The following is a 14,594-nucleotide window of genomic DNA, read 5'->3' as shown; positions in this document are numbered from 1 at the left end:
AATGCTTTATAAACCAGATTAAGCTATGCTGTTGGAAATAGTGGAAGTGTTAGAAATATCGTAATACTAAATGTTTTGCAACAAGAAGAAAATTATGAAACCAAATAAAACCATGTCCTGCAATCTCACGTTTCCCTCTACTTAGTACATGCTTTTTTAGTGCCCTTCTGCTTTGAGTTTTTAACAATTCTTTTTAATGATCTTATTTGTATAATCCCCACTCTGGCAATTTGAAAACAGGCTTTAGTGATAAATTCTGTTTTAAAGAGAATATGTTCAATTAAATGCTTAGCCAGATGTTAGCAGTATGCTTCCTTAGATAGCAGCCTGTGTTTTATTCCAGTCACTAGGGTCACTACATTTCCCATTTCACTTTTACTTCCTTCTATCAACTTTTCACATTTTTACAACCATTACTTAAGCTGCTTAAGGTTCTTGAAATCCTTTTGCATACAAATATTCCACACCAGGCTTTACAATAATTAGAATGCAAATTACTATTAATAATACTAATAGTATAACTATCAAATTCATCTGTGTCTTGGCATCTGTCAGCCATTCTGGTGTCTATGTTGTTAGGCAGCACAGGTGTGAAGGCAAGTTCTCTATCAGGAGCACCACTTTTTCATAAAGTTTTGCCTTACTGAAGCTTGAAGTCCAGCAGAATTGCATGCTGAGAAGTCAAGAGAAAGCACTGTCTGTTAAAGGCCTCATTTCTGGTGACGCTGAGTATCTTCTGGGAGGTGCTGGACTCGCTCAGCCATGATGCAGTGAGTATTTCAGAGCCTTCTTGAAGAATTATTCTTTTTTGGCAAGGCTGGGTTGTGCTAACAAAGAATTCAATTAGTAAAATATGGGATAGTCAAGTAGCAAGAAAATCATGCAATTAAAGTGGCACAAAGCATGACTCATTCTAATTGTACTTCTCTTTACCTTTGTAGCATGTATACACTGCTGAATGTCGAACAGGTTCTAAAATTACATTATTTACTTTTCTAAATGAAAGTTTTATTACTGCATCGTACAGGCCTATTATTTACATTATGCTTGCACTTGGTGTACTGAAGCCTGGTTGAGATTTCTTTGTAACTAGCTTTTGTACAAACATGGAGTAAAAGTAGTTCCTGAAGTAATAAATTTGCAGTGGGTAGCTTTGCTACATAATAAGAAAATAGAGAATAGACAAATTATAACTCAATGCCTCTTACTTTTTCAGAACTATTTAACATGTAATTCTTGTTCAGGTACCATCTAACAATATTTCTGTAGTCTTTCTGAGACTAGAAGAAAATGAAATGTGTCATGACTAAATGTTCTGTGACACAATATGTGAATAGGATGTGAAAATATTTTTTTCCACTTAATTTTTGCATCAGTTTTAAGCCACTGTTCAAGTTCTCTCTTGACATCTTTATAGAAATTGGTGGAATAGTCTAACCTGGATTTTGGTTATAGAAGGACTTCTTGTTGAAAAGGAGTATTGAGCAGGGAGGAGAGATGTAATCAGCATGACAGAGTTTAAGAAAACTCCAAAATATACCTGAATTATGATGTTTCCAGAAGGTTTTTTTAATATTTTTAGAATGTTTTGGTGCTTCTCTGGGATTAAGTAAAACTCAAATTATAACTTGAAAAAAGGAAATAGCTGTGGCTTGTTTGTTTGCTTTCATGGACGTCAGATTGAGCAGCTGGGTATCCTTATCCTACAGTTAAAAACACTGAGGAATAACTGGGAACAATCAAAAAGGGCTAGCTAAGATATTATTTCTAGCTATTGTTTAGTAAGGCTTATATTTTTAAATCAAGGATCAATCTTTTTCTTATGTTTTGAGTCATACAGTAAGGCCAGAGTCTTTTTGGCATCCCTTTAGAGCATACTGCTTTTCTATAAGGATTTTATCTTCTCTTGAAAAAATACAAAGCAAACTGCACTGAAATATTGTAAAAGTGGTCAACAAGGAATGGTTTGGCTCTAATTTATAGAGTCTGTTATTGCAAACCCCTTGTATATCACAGCCACATCAGTATTCACTGCCTTATGCCTGTGTGTAAAATGGAGAGATCTGGTTATATAAAAACAATTTTGAGTTTTCTCTTTAGTGTGAATACAACCTGCAGGGCTGTGTTACATCGTTATTTCATAAAGTTAAATAATGAGCAGTTAACAGGGCTTGGAATTCTAGAGCTGTTCTGTGGCATCTTTTGCTGTCTAATTTTTTGCCTCTCCTTGATGCTCACTGTGTTAACGTAGTCTTGTGTAGTCAGACCAAGTGTGGTTTCAGCTAGGCTCTTCCTCTGTGCTCCAACTGGCCATCTTCTCTCAGCTTTCTTCCCTGCCCTTAGGGATTCTTAACTGCAACTTTCCTCAATCCCTTCTCTTTACTGCCATTTCTTCTGAGTGCATCTTCCCTAAGGAAATCTCTAACCTAGACACAGGTACAGGGAGGCAGCATGTTTGGTGCAGCCCTGTCGTTCTGTGTGTTCCACATCTTCCTCTGCTCTCTGTGCTGTTAGCATAGGTCGTAAGATGCTTCTGACAACTTTGCTAGTAAATTAGTATTAAAATAAATATGATCATATAAAAATTACAGTTAATACATATTATGAGATAGAAAAATAGTGGTCTACCTCTGCTTCCTGTTCCATCTTATTATTTATTCCCTCCCTAAAATGAGGGAAGGAACATTTAATTGATGACTTTGTCTTGCTTATGATTTTTTCTTGTTTTTCTTCATTATCTATCACATTTTCTAACTGAAGCACAGCTTTTTTTAAGTTTTTTTTTCCTATATCAAGTAAAGAAAAAGGTTTTTTGCTGGGAGGCAGGGTGGGAGGGGCATTGTTCCTTTGATAACTTTATCTGTAGGACATCCATACCTAAGTGAAATATAGATTTCTCTTAATTTTAAGTTTGTAGTCCTCATTGCTTCCTAGCAGCACTAGATCTGCAGCACTAGATCTAACATAGTTGGATAGAGCAATAAAACAAGTATTTCCCATCATATTCCAATCATATATAAAGCGAACAGTAGATTTGAGGTCATCTTCTGCAAGTTGATCGTTGTTAGCATCATATAATCCACATCAAATTTATTCCTGTAATACATTTTAACTTCAGTCTAGCTGTGGTTAATTGCTAATCCATATTCATTGAACAGAACAAATGAGGACAGCAAGAGAGAAACTCGATGTACCAGCACATCAAATGTTCGAACTTCTGAGCCCAGCATTTCATCCAGATCACTTATGTTTGTCTATTTTCTGTCCCCACGACTTCAGAAAACGATTAATGGTTATCACAGGATTTGCCTGACTAAAGTTATTTTTTTTCCATTGAAAATGTCTACTGTATACATAGACATTAATTAGATATTTGAAGTTATGTATGTCCTTCTGAGTGTGGTTATTGTTGAGCATCAGAATGCTTTCATTTTAACAGATAGATTGTATTTTAGTAATTACTTTTTCAGAGTGTCCTTTTGAATCTATATTTCTTTTATCTGTAATATATTAAACTTCTAACTGACGCTCCTGTGTTGTTGTTCTTGGCATAGCATACATTTCTTTTTAACGTTCAGCTTTGAGCACAGCTTGCTAGGTTTATCATTTACAGTTTTTAGGGCTTAGTCGAAAGCCCATTGAGGTTGACATAAAAAAAGGCTTCTCTTTGACCAGTCAGCTTTGGATAATGTTCCTGGTATTCTCCCTTGTGTGTATTACTCGCAGATTGATCCCAGCTGGGTACAGGTCTTTTTCCAAGTATTTGCCAAGTAGTTTATGTATTTTAGCAGATGGATTACTTACCAAGTATAAGGATTCATGAATCATTTTCTGAATTACTCTCTTCAGTACTGCTGTTACTTGATTTGTAACTGAAACAGAGAATTAATTTATTTTTCCACTAGATAACAGTTTAGAGTTTTAATAGAAGAGGAATGAAAGATAGAAAATAGTAAACTCTGGGCAAATAATATTTCTACATGGGTAAGAATATTCATTTTTTCCTGTAAAGGAAGCATAGGTATTTATATGAAGAAATGCATTCTATAGAATTGATGAAAGTTATCTGATCTATATGAACATGTGTGGATTTCAGATACTGACAGTGTTTGCAATCCAAGTTTTATACTACTGATCTTCCATTTTTTAGTACTTGTTGCCATTAAAAGTATTAAATAGAAAATATGAAATTATAATAGAATTAAATCCATTCAACTTATCCATTAATATATTTTTACAATAATACATGTTATATAAACTGGGTTTTACTTTTAGAACTTGAAAGAACTCCCAAAAATAAACCTACAGAAAAAGATGTTATGTGGGCAAATATGCAGAGGAGCAGATTTATTATGACCAGATACGTAAGAAAGAACTGAATGTTTTGGCTGAGGAATTATCAGAGGTTCTGTGAGGTGAGATGAATTAAACAAGACAATGTATTCTCTTCTAAGTTTAAAGATGAGATTTTTCTACTGGATATATTTCACAAACTGTCACATGGTCTACCATGATCTATGTTAAGAAAGATTTTTTTCCTTTTCTTTTTCTATCACAGAAAGCCTCCAATGTTTTTAATGGTGCCAGTATATTTGTATAGGCTGATTAAGGATTAATACTTACTCCCTCATAGTGTTATTACAAGGGAAATTGCCATGTCAAAACTTGAATTTAGTACCTAATTTGGTATGCAGTATCATTCTGTGAATATGCTAGCACATGCCTAAACTGCAATTTACTTTATGAATAACATGTAATATCTTCCTTGAGTTGGATATAAGGCAAATCCATTTTATTATGTACTTGGACTAATTTAATAACTCATTCCCATCTGTGACACGGTATGCATGAGATGCCAAGTGCCATCAGGCTTGATGACAGCACTGATCTTTAGGCTCAGCGCATGAGTGTCCAGGTTCTGCTGAAAAGGAATGCTATGGATGGCAATCCTTCACCTGTGAAAGACAGTAAAAAGTCTTGGAGAAGGAAGAAAGGTCCCTGGAATGTTTCCTAAGACTTTTAAGGGAAGATTTTAGAATAGATTTTTCCAATAAAATTTTTAAATAGAGAGTACTGAATATAAAAATCTGGTATCTGTACAAGAAGAGTTTCAAGAAATTAGAAAATCTGCAATTCATGACTGTTTGCATTATTATACACATTGCACAGTTTACATGGCTCATTGCATATTTTTTTTCTGAAAGTAGAGGAGACATACACCTTTTAATGCAAATCTATCCTATCATTTAGTTTAAAATACTGGTTCTGAACAAGTTTTCCATGAGTCACTAAAATTGGAAATAGGGTGGCTATGTTCCCTTTTTTCTTTTCTTGTCATACATCTGTTTTTAATAATTCATTAGCTGTAGGAAGTGGTTCCTTTTCTCATGTTTCAATACTAGATAGATAACTAAATACATTGGCTAGTTCAGTCAAATAGCTGGAATAAGCAATACCAGCAAGCAAACCACAAGAAACAAACAGTGTGACTATTATCAGTTCCTTTGTCTTGAGATATAAAAAAAAAAAGTTAATACATTTTGAATACTATAGTATCCTGACTAGATTTGAGTTGGTGTAATTTGAAGTTTAGCAACCAAGCAGAAATTTACATCTGTGTTTCATTAAAACAAAGCCTTGGGTCATTCCTCACCTCAAGCTCAAAGCAAATATATTCTGTAAACACAAAATCAGGTCTCCTAGGAATGGGAGTGTTGGTTAAGAGGGAGAAAACTTGTCTGATGTTTTCTCTTTCTAAAGGATAGAAGAGACTTGAATCATTATAAGAATGTGGATTCATCATACAACAGAAGTCCTAATGTGTTTATCATCTTTTCCTTCTTCCTTGTACATGTGTACCCGGCCAATATGTAGAAGTATGGAGGCTTCATTTAAAAATTGATGTAAAATCAATGGTACTTTTCATACCAACAGCATCTATATTTTATCTTTCCCTTAATACATTAAGAAATTTCCTGAAAACAAGTGATATAGTACAGTGGAGAAGTCTGTTTTTTGAAATTCAATATGAAAGTTTTATAAGTCTTCTGGCCTGCTCAGTGAAGTTTGATGTGGCCCTGTTCCTAGTTGGATGGAGAGGTGAAAAAATGTTTTGTATGTACAACTAGTGAACATGCTCTCTTCGGAAGTGATTTTGAGGCGGGAGATTGGTATGCATGATTCAAGTTGAGGTGCGCCTAATTTTCACTTCTGTTTTCTTGGTTGAAGAGGACATTGAATTTACATTTCTACTGCAATGCATGAAATGAGGCAAAGTTATTCATTCAAATGTTCCTGTATTTTTTAATGGCTATCCATAGAGCTGCCAGATACTGAGCATATAAACAAAGAAAATGGAAATGACAAATGAAATTACAGAACACTAAAAATGTCAATAGGAGACAGTTTGTTAACTTTCTCAGAATATTTGAAGCATATATTGCTGTATCTGATTTGTTGTATTCTGCTGTAGCTATGAGCTTTACCAGAGGAAACAACACATCATAAATTCAGTCTTACAGAAATGATAATGAGAATAGAATGCATTACAAAACAAATCCATTCTCATTATGATCATATTGTATATTTTCATAAAACTACTATGCAGTGTAACTGAAATTGACAAAATATTTGTTATAGTCTGCTGAAAGAATTGCTATGTATTATCTGAGTGACTATATTAAAGAAAATGAGATTTTCTTTTAATACATTTATTATGAGTGTTAGTAGAATTCCTTTACAAACTGTAAAGCTTACCTACTTTTTGCTATTTCTTTAAGGCATTAATTTTCATATTATACTTCATTTTACTCAAAGTGACCAAAACTTACAACTTCCACATGTCCAAGTCCTTTCTCCAAGCTAAGGATGCAATTTGTGTGCTTTCACCCTGCTGTCCCCTCATTGTCTCCTCTTCTTTCTTGCAGTCAGATGTGGCACATGGTTTCAGTTTAGCCAAGTCATGTTCTTTTGTCAGGCTCTGCCTTTGTGATGCTCTAATTTGGATCTTGGAGTCTAGCCCATGTGTTACGAGCTCCAGATAGTGGTAGAAACTACCACCGTCGGGTTTGTGTAATGCCTTTCACTATGTCATGATAGCGGTGTGTGCTGACTCTTGCTCTCTGGGGCATTCAGTAGTGCCCAAGTCATGCTTCTTTCCCTGGCTTCCCTTTTGTTTCAAATAACATAAGTTCTTTTCTTAATGGTGTTAAATCTGGCACATACAGCAGGAAGCGTGTGACCTACATGTAAATTATCCAAAATGAACTAAGAACACAATCAGCATTCTGGCTCTCCAAATTATAAAGAGTAAACTGCCTCACACCTTGGCAAAACATTTGTAATGATTTGGGCCCTTGACTTTACTTTGGGGCATTTCAGCATTAGAAGAGTTTTCATTTTTGTTTAGAGCTCTTGAATGGAGCTCAGTGAGATCTGGTCAGGAAAGAAAACTTCTGCTCATGGAAGAATAAGGTGGGGGAAGGCTTAATGTTTTGCTGAATGTTTGCAATGAACTTTGAAAACAAGTGTTTGTCTGATAAATGCTGTGGATGAAGGAGCAGGTTCTTCAGTGTTTTTGGCCAGAAGCTGCATCTCTGGTGAGCTCAATTACGTTTCTCAATTATTTATTGAGATAAATAAAGGATCTATAACTTGCACAAAGATGGGTTTTTAGCCTTACGTTGTCAGACTTTTTTTTCCAAACAATCTAATTGAGCTATTTAAATAATTCTTGCTTATTAAATAAATAAGTAGTCCTGCAGGGAAGCATGTAGATATGAAGATTCTTAGAGAAATAGTAAGCTATACCAGTATCTTTCCTAGTATTTAATCATGCAGACTTTTTTCCTTTTTGTCAAAAGTATATTAAAACTAGCTTGACTAAAAAAAAAAAAAAAAAAAAAAAAAAAATTGTAACTCCATTTTTTGTTTTCTCTTTCAGTGGGTCAGCTGAATAAGCATGATTCTGCTGAGGATATAATGGTAACTACAGTGGCTCTGTTAGCCTCAATAACACCTTTGAGATATGTTCTAACTTTTATAGTCATATAAGAAAGTTGTTAAGGGGTTAAAGCCAGTATGAATAACAGCATCAGACAGAACGTGATGTCAGATCCAGTGATCTTTCAGGTGGCACTGTCTCACTCGGATAGATTCTCATTGAGATACCGCTGCTGTTGCACAGTAGGAACAGTACAAAGTGTATGAAGAAGCTCTTGAAGTATATGCATCATTACAGTGATTATGATAGTTCTAAGTGATTACCTAATTTATATTTTTTCCCAATTCTACCTTAATTATAATATTTGGATGTTACTGAAAAAGTAAAGAAACAGTCAATGGATTTTCACATAAGGCATAAAGGATGACCTGAGGACACTTGAAACTGATAGATCAGAAAATAAGAAGAAAAGGATATGGCTGAGGCATTTCAAACTAAGGGGATTTTTGTTCAGCATGTTTAGAACTATATGCTTTAGAATCCTGTTGTTTTTTATTGAGCATTATTATCTTGATATATTAGAAACAAATGTCTCGGTGATTCTTCGGGAGAAAAATCGTTTCCTAGTTCTCATTTAAAGTATGTAAAAGATGATATGGTAATAGTTGCATTAAATCAAGATTTTAAATTGCAGCCCCTATATTTTACTTCAGATGATAAAGAAAATCTGTGGCATAGCTACGAAACTGCTTTTTGTCCAAGAGAGTAAAGTGATGAATGGATCTCTAGTGTAATATAATGGATTATAGGTAGTCTTGGTGTATATACAAACCAGCATCTCATCTCACACAAAGAAACAAGTCAGAAGTTTCCATTACTGTACAAATGGAAATGCAATCGCATACCTTGTAAGCGGCTGATAGAATGATATGAGCGTGCAGATGTATGGAGGTACATTTAGACCTGTGTTCCTCCCCAAATTATCCATGTATTTTCAGAAAATTCAATTCTGTTGAGAAATAGACTAACACCAAAAAATGAGTCTAAGCATAGTTGGGGAAAATAATTAGTCAAAGCAGCAAATACTAATCCTAAGTAACTTATTTACTTAAATGAATATTTAAGTACATGGGGTGAAGAAAGTATACAAATCATGTCATCAATACCATATGTAGGTTTTTGACAACATTGTTACCTTAGGCTTTTAAGGCAGAAAAATACATATACTTACCAGTTTCCTTTATCAGTTATGTAAAGGTCGTCCTTGGTGTCCTCTGTGATGAAGAAACCTCTGTGCATGTTCTGTGGTTGTTTAGCTTCTTAGGAGTTAGCTCAGAGCAAGCCAGTGCCTCTCTTTTCAGTATTAGATATTAGCATGAAATTCTTTGTGACATACTATTTTATTTTCACTGAAGAATTCTATATACTTTATCTACTATTTTTTCAACAGAAGAGTCTCATTTAATTAAATATTTTGAATTTTGCTTGACCTTGCTTCACTCTTTTCACATACTTTGTGCTTTTTGTAATAATCTTCAAAGTATTCTTAATCATGCAACACTAAAATATTAACAGTAAATAGGAAAGCAAAGATAAACCAAAGGAAATTATATTACTATTAGGATTTTAGAGATAGATGCTTTTGTATATTGTAACGCTCATTATGTTATTTAGTCCCTCTTCCGTCCCTGATGCAAGACTTATTTCCTTATGAAGACTGTTGTCATCCATGTTTTCTTCTAAGGCAAAGCTTTCCACTTCTGGACGGTCTTGCATGTCATGCTTTCTAAACCATATTACTGTCTTCTGAGGTTTGCTCTGCTGCTTGGGCCACTTGCTTGAAGTGTCACCCCTAAAACTGGACACAGCATTCATACAGCTGCAAAAATGGAAGGGTTACTTCAGTCTATCATGATTTAAATTCGTACTTTTGATATAGATGTATTTCTCCATTCCTTGATTTAGATCCCCAGTGTACTTTTTCTTTCCTTTCCCTAAACTGCACTGCCCCAGCACTGGGTGCTGAGCTTGCTCCACCTCTCCGCACTGACTGCTCTGCTCCCCCTCTGCAGCCTGCCCTCCCGTCCTGCCCTGACCCACCTCTGCTTTCCACGATCAGCACATTTCCACTTTCTCCCTGCACGTTGTTCCTCTGAGGTCACTGATTAAATAAATCGAGCAGAAGTGGTCTAGTATTGATCTCTATAGCATGCTGTTAGTGTCTTCCCTGTGTTCTGCATTCTTCTCTAAGCACTTCTCTTTAATACCTGCGTCAGTTCATTATCCACTCGAGCAGCTCAGCAGTGCCAATATTATGATCATTCCTCTTGCACATAACACACAGATGACTTGTGTCACAGATCAGGTGAAATTTGTTTCAAATAACTTAATATTGGCATTGCTTGCACACGGAAATCTTTCTCTTGAAAGAGTATGTTGAAAATGTGAAAATCAGGATTGATATTTAATTAGTAAACTGCAATCTCAAATTGTTACTGCAATTCTGATTTTGTAGGTTATCATCTCTTGTAACACTAGGGGTAGTCACTTTTTTAATCTATATATGTATTTTTATTTGTATTACAAAGCTGGAATATTTATCAGGAAAGCAGTAGCTTTAATAGCAATCAGAAGAAAATGAATGGATTCTTTTGAGAAACATGTGTTTCTCATTGCCAAAATAACCCCCTTTGATTTTTCTCTCCAACCTTTGATAGCTGCTGTCAATCAAACATCCAGCATCTTGTGGTCAACATAGCTGGCAAGCAGTTGTGCTCGCATATGACACAGATGCTGCTCACTTCCATTTGCCTTTTAGAAAAGGAGTGTGTTGGACATCTGCTACAACATTTGATTTATCATGCCATGTGAAACAGTTTTAAAAATATGCTGATACTCCTAGAATTTATTCCAGGAAACTAAGTTTAGATCCTATCGTTCTTGCTTTTTATCATTTATTGCAAATAAAGCAAACAGATTCAGGAGATAAATTTTAAATATATCCTGAAAAGTAATTGTTTTGTACTGTATTATTCATTTTCACTAATAGAAGGCTTAAACATTAACTTTATGGTGTAAGCTGTACAATGTAGTGTAGGCATCAAATCAAATACCTTTTAAGTTTATGTATTAGAAGTTATGACTTTCAGATTTCTTGGTAAGCAGAATTTCACTTACATTCTTGATTTAAAACAGTTACATGTATAAAACAATGTCCTAAACATTTCTGTGACCTAAACAAATAGCCTTACTTTCCGATAAGAAGCATCTCTTCACTTGCACCTAAACTAACCCTGTGTGGGATTCTTCCAGATTAAGCACTTCTGGGGTTCTTTACTTCCACAGATAGCGTGTGAAGATTTGGTCCAGCTGAAGTAGCACAGTACAGTTTTCTAGCGCTTGCAGAAGAGCAAGCCAGCTACATTTGTTGTAACTCATGTTTTTTTATTTCCTGGACTGAGGAGGAATCATACAGATATTTTTGAAGGGAGGTTTCTGACCATCCACCCTAAAGGATTAGCCTAGTGGTGTTTTGTTTTCTGAATTCACTAATAGTAATGTTTTGTTAAAGCAAAAGATACTCAAATCAATAAGGACATTAGAATTCATAATCCAGGATTGGTCCTGAGAATGTTTGTGATAATTTTATTCAACATAAATATTTAGGTGACTTGAGACTACATTTACAGTCGAGCATGCAGTGAGGAGCCTGACAATCAAACTGACACTGCGTGTAGTGTGTTCCAGAGTGCTCCATGTAGCAGGAACAGACAGGCGTTCAGTCAGACTTTCACCCTGTTAGGACACACAAATAGTGTGACACAGTACATAGACCAGAATCCTCAGCTGAAGGGTTGCCCAAATTTTATATCTGCCTTTTTGTGATATATTTAATCTAAAATATCTTTTTGACATAGCCACAGATAGTGAATTCTTGTTGAGAATTTTAAGTAGAAGACTTGGAAGCTGAGATAGCTCCATCATGCTCTGAAGAGGTGCTGCAACTTACTGCAAGTCTTCTGTAGCAGAAGAAAAATGAGAGAAATATATTGAACAGGGTACATGACAAACTCTGTGTCTTAGCTGCAGTCTGGTCTCTGTGTTTTGATTAACCTTCTTTCCAATACTTTGCATTTTATGACTCTGCTTATCCTCACCTCTTCTCCTTTCAGTGTTGCTGTCATGCTGTGTCTGCATCTGCGTAAGCTGCTTCTGTTTGGAGAAGGGCCTGTTTTCATGATCTACTCTTAAATGCTATTACAGTCCCAGCAGATTGCTCTGTTTTCAGTTGTTTGCCATTTAAAAAAAAAAAAAAAAAAAAAAAACCTCCCCCACTTACCTCCGTTCCTCAGACTGCCATGGAATACAGGTGGCCTCCGATGCCTCCGATCACTAATGTTTAGTGAAGTCTCATTTAAAGGGTTGCTATATTTCCTTCATTTCCCTCTGTTGGCCAGCAATTAATTTTTGATATAGCTCTTGGCACTGTGTAGTGCTTTTGTTTTGCTAGTCTTGAACTTCATTCTGGTTTCAGATGCATCACTGTTTCCAAGGGTTTTCTGAGATTTAAATGGAGGTGTCACTATGTTAACCGCTAATGAGCGTCTTTCAGCTCAACTAGTGTCTCGGAGATTAGAATATAATGGGGACCGCACAATTTCTGCATGTGTAGATGTCTCTTTCAAGCAACCACAGAGCATAATTCTGAGAATACTTTGTAGGAACTGTTGCTGTAGCAGTTCGCTCACCATCTGGGTTTGATATAGACCAGATATGCTGGTGTTTTGGCAGGCATGCAGAGCTCAGAGGTGAATGTGTCTGTGTGCATTTCGTGGGACATAGGAGGAATGCCTTTTGGAATGTGCCGTAGGACAGGGAGAAGAAGATGTATTTATATGGTTTCTGTTACATTTTATTCACAGGTGTTTGATGTGAACTTCATAAAGGGCGAAATGTGTCCCTAGATTGACTTTTTTGAATGTTCTTTCTTTTTTATTTGAAGTGGTATCAAGATTATTTAGATGCAGATCTGTTTGTTCTACTTCTATATGCAATCTAAATAAGTAAATATTTCTAGAGAGACCTTTGCCAAATGAAGGGTATTCATTTCTTAAAAGTGAAAATAGACCAAAATCATGAGTGTTCTGCTTTCATTTCTGTCTATATCAATGGTAAACCTCTAAAAATTTGTCAAAAACTAATAGCAAATGGATAGTCAGATGGCGGCAACAGCCAGCTATCTTTTGAAATAGTTCATCTGCTGAAACCATGGATGGGCTACCTGATTCTTGCCCTGGCCTTATTTCAGTCACATTAAAAAATAGGGGAGGTGCCAGAAAGCAACAGGATATCACAATAGGAGCTATGCTATTCTTTTTTTCTGAAATGATATTTGTCCGGATTATCTTTTTTTTTGAAAATACTTTTATATCCTACATGCTGTTCAGATATTTTTTTTGAAAGCCACTTCTGCCTGATGTTAAATAATAATATTTATCTACGCTGTCAAGGCTGGGGAAGAAGATGCCTACTGTTGAAACAACTGTCAAGTGTATACATTCAAAGTACACCTTGGTACTATGGTTTTATACTCAGAAAAATCAGCCTGAGATGACTACCCTAGAAATGCACTCAAATACAATTTGAGAAGAGGATGCTGTAGGAGTAAGTGGTAACCCGGTGCAGAGGAGGTTAGGGAAGTTGGGGCATGGGAAGCTAATTAGCTTCTTGTGATCCAGGCTCCAGATGAGCTCCTGCAGATGAGATGAGACCTGTAGATTGACTGACCAGGTGTGTTGCTGGGAAGAAAGGGATATAAAATTGCTGTAGAGGAACTGTGGGAGTGAACCGAGTGCATTAACAGGAGCTGTAATAACCTGCCCTAGAACAGAGTAAGGCTACTGCATTTCAAAAGCTTCTCGGATAATTACCTCTTTTTACTTGCCATAGTAGCTTGCCATATTCAAGAGACCTCATATTCAGAACTCGGCTATTTATAAATGATCTCTAAGTCAACTCTTTTCTCTATGGCTCTCCTAATTCTGTGACTCTGTTCTTTGAAAGATATGTGCTTAATAGATAAACATTGCTAACAATAAATACATGTGAAAGAGTAAACATAAGCACTGAAGGATAAAATTGCAAAACTGGGGTCCAACAGCATGTCAGGGAATACAATTAAATGTTGGCAACTATCCTACGTCTAAGCTTTTTGCACATGTACACATACAGACACAGGCACACACACAGAGACGCTTAAATACAAAATAGCTCCATGTAGGAACACTAAAAATACACAGATTGGCATATATATGAAAAATACACATGCATGGAACACCATAATTTTTCTATGTACAATACTACACTCACAATTAATGATTTTTTTTCTAAATTTCAATACTCATACATTTGTAAAACACTTCTGTGTGAATCATTTCAGAGAAGCAGTTAATAAGAAATTAAATATTTCAGACACATACAGTCTGTTAGAGAGCTGCTAGGTCATTCGGCCTACCAGAGAGTGAAAGGAGCACTTAAGGTGAATGGTGAATAAGGTTTATGCTGAAAAGCTAAGTGATTTGTAACTCTTTTCAAAAAACGCAAATTAAAATGTCGGAGAAGATACTTGAAAAACATTTAACAGAAATAGAAG

General features: G+C 35.6%; 1 long non-coding RNA gene across 3 annotated transcripts in view; it reads left to right on the top strand.

The window, feature by feature from the left end:
• Nucleotides 1-14,594, top strand: part of LOC112944941 — an 88,314-nt gene that overhangs the window by 45,429 nt on the left and 28,291 nt on the right. Inside the window, exon 1 of one of the 3 annotated variants that reach the window (XR_003248887.1) lies at nucleotides 7,949-7,983. The exons of the other annotated variants lie outside the window; for them this stretch is intronic. This is a non-coding gene — a long non-coding RNA (uncharacterized LOC112944941). Of the gene's footprint in view, nucleotides 1-7,948; nucleotides 7,984-14,594 lie in introns of those variants that run through there. 3 annotated transcript variants of the gene reach the window in all.

This window comes from Nothoprocta perdicaria, unplaced genomic scaffold (genome assembly GCF_003342845.1).
Source record: "Nothoprocta perdicaria isolate Ctin4 unplaced genomic scaffold, notPer1 scaffold_18, whole genome shotgun sequence".
NCBI lineage: Eukaryota > Metazoa > Chordata > Aves > Tinamiformes > Tinamidae > Nothoprocta > Nothoprocta perdicaria.
Note: the sequence above shows the minus strand (reverse complement) of the source record. Positions and strands in the feature narration are given on the sequence as shown.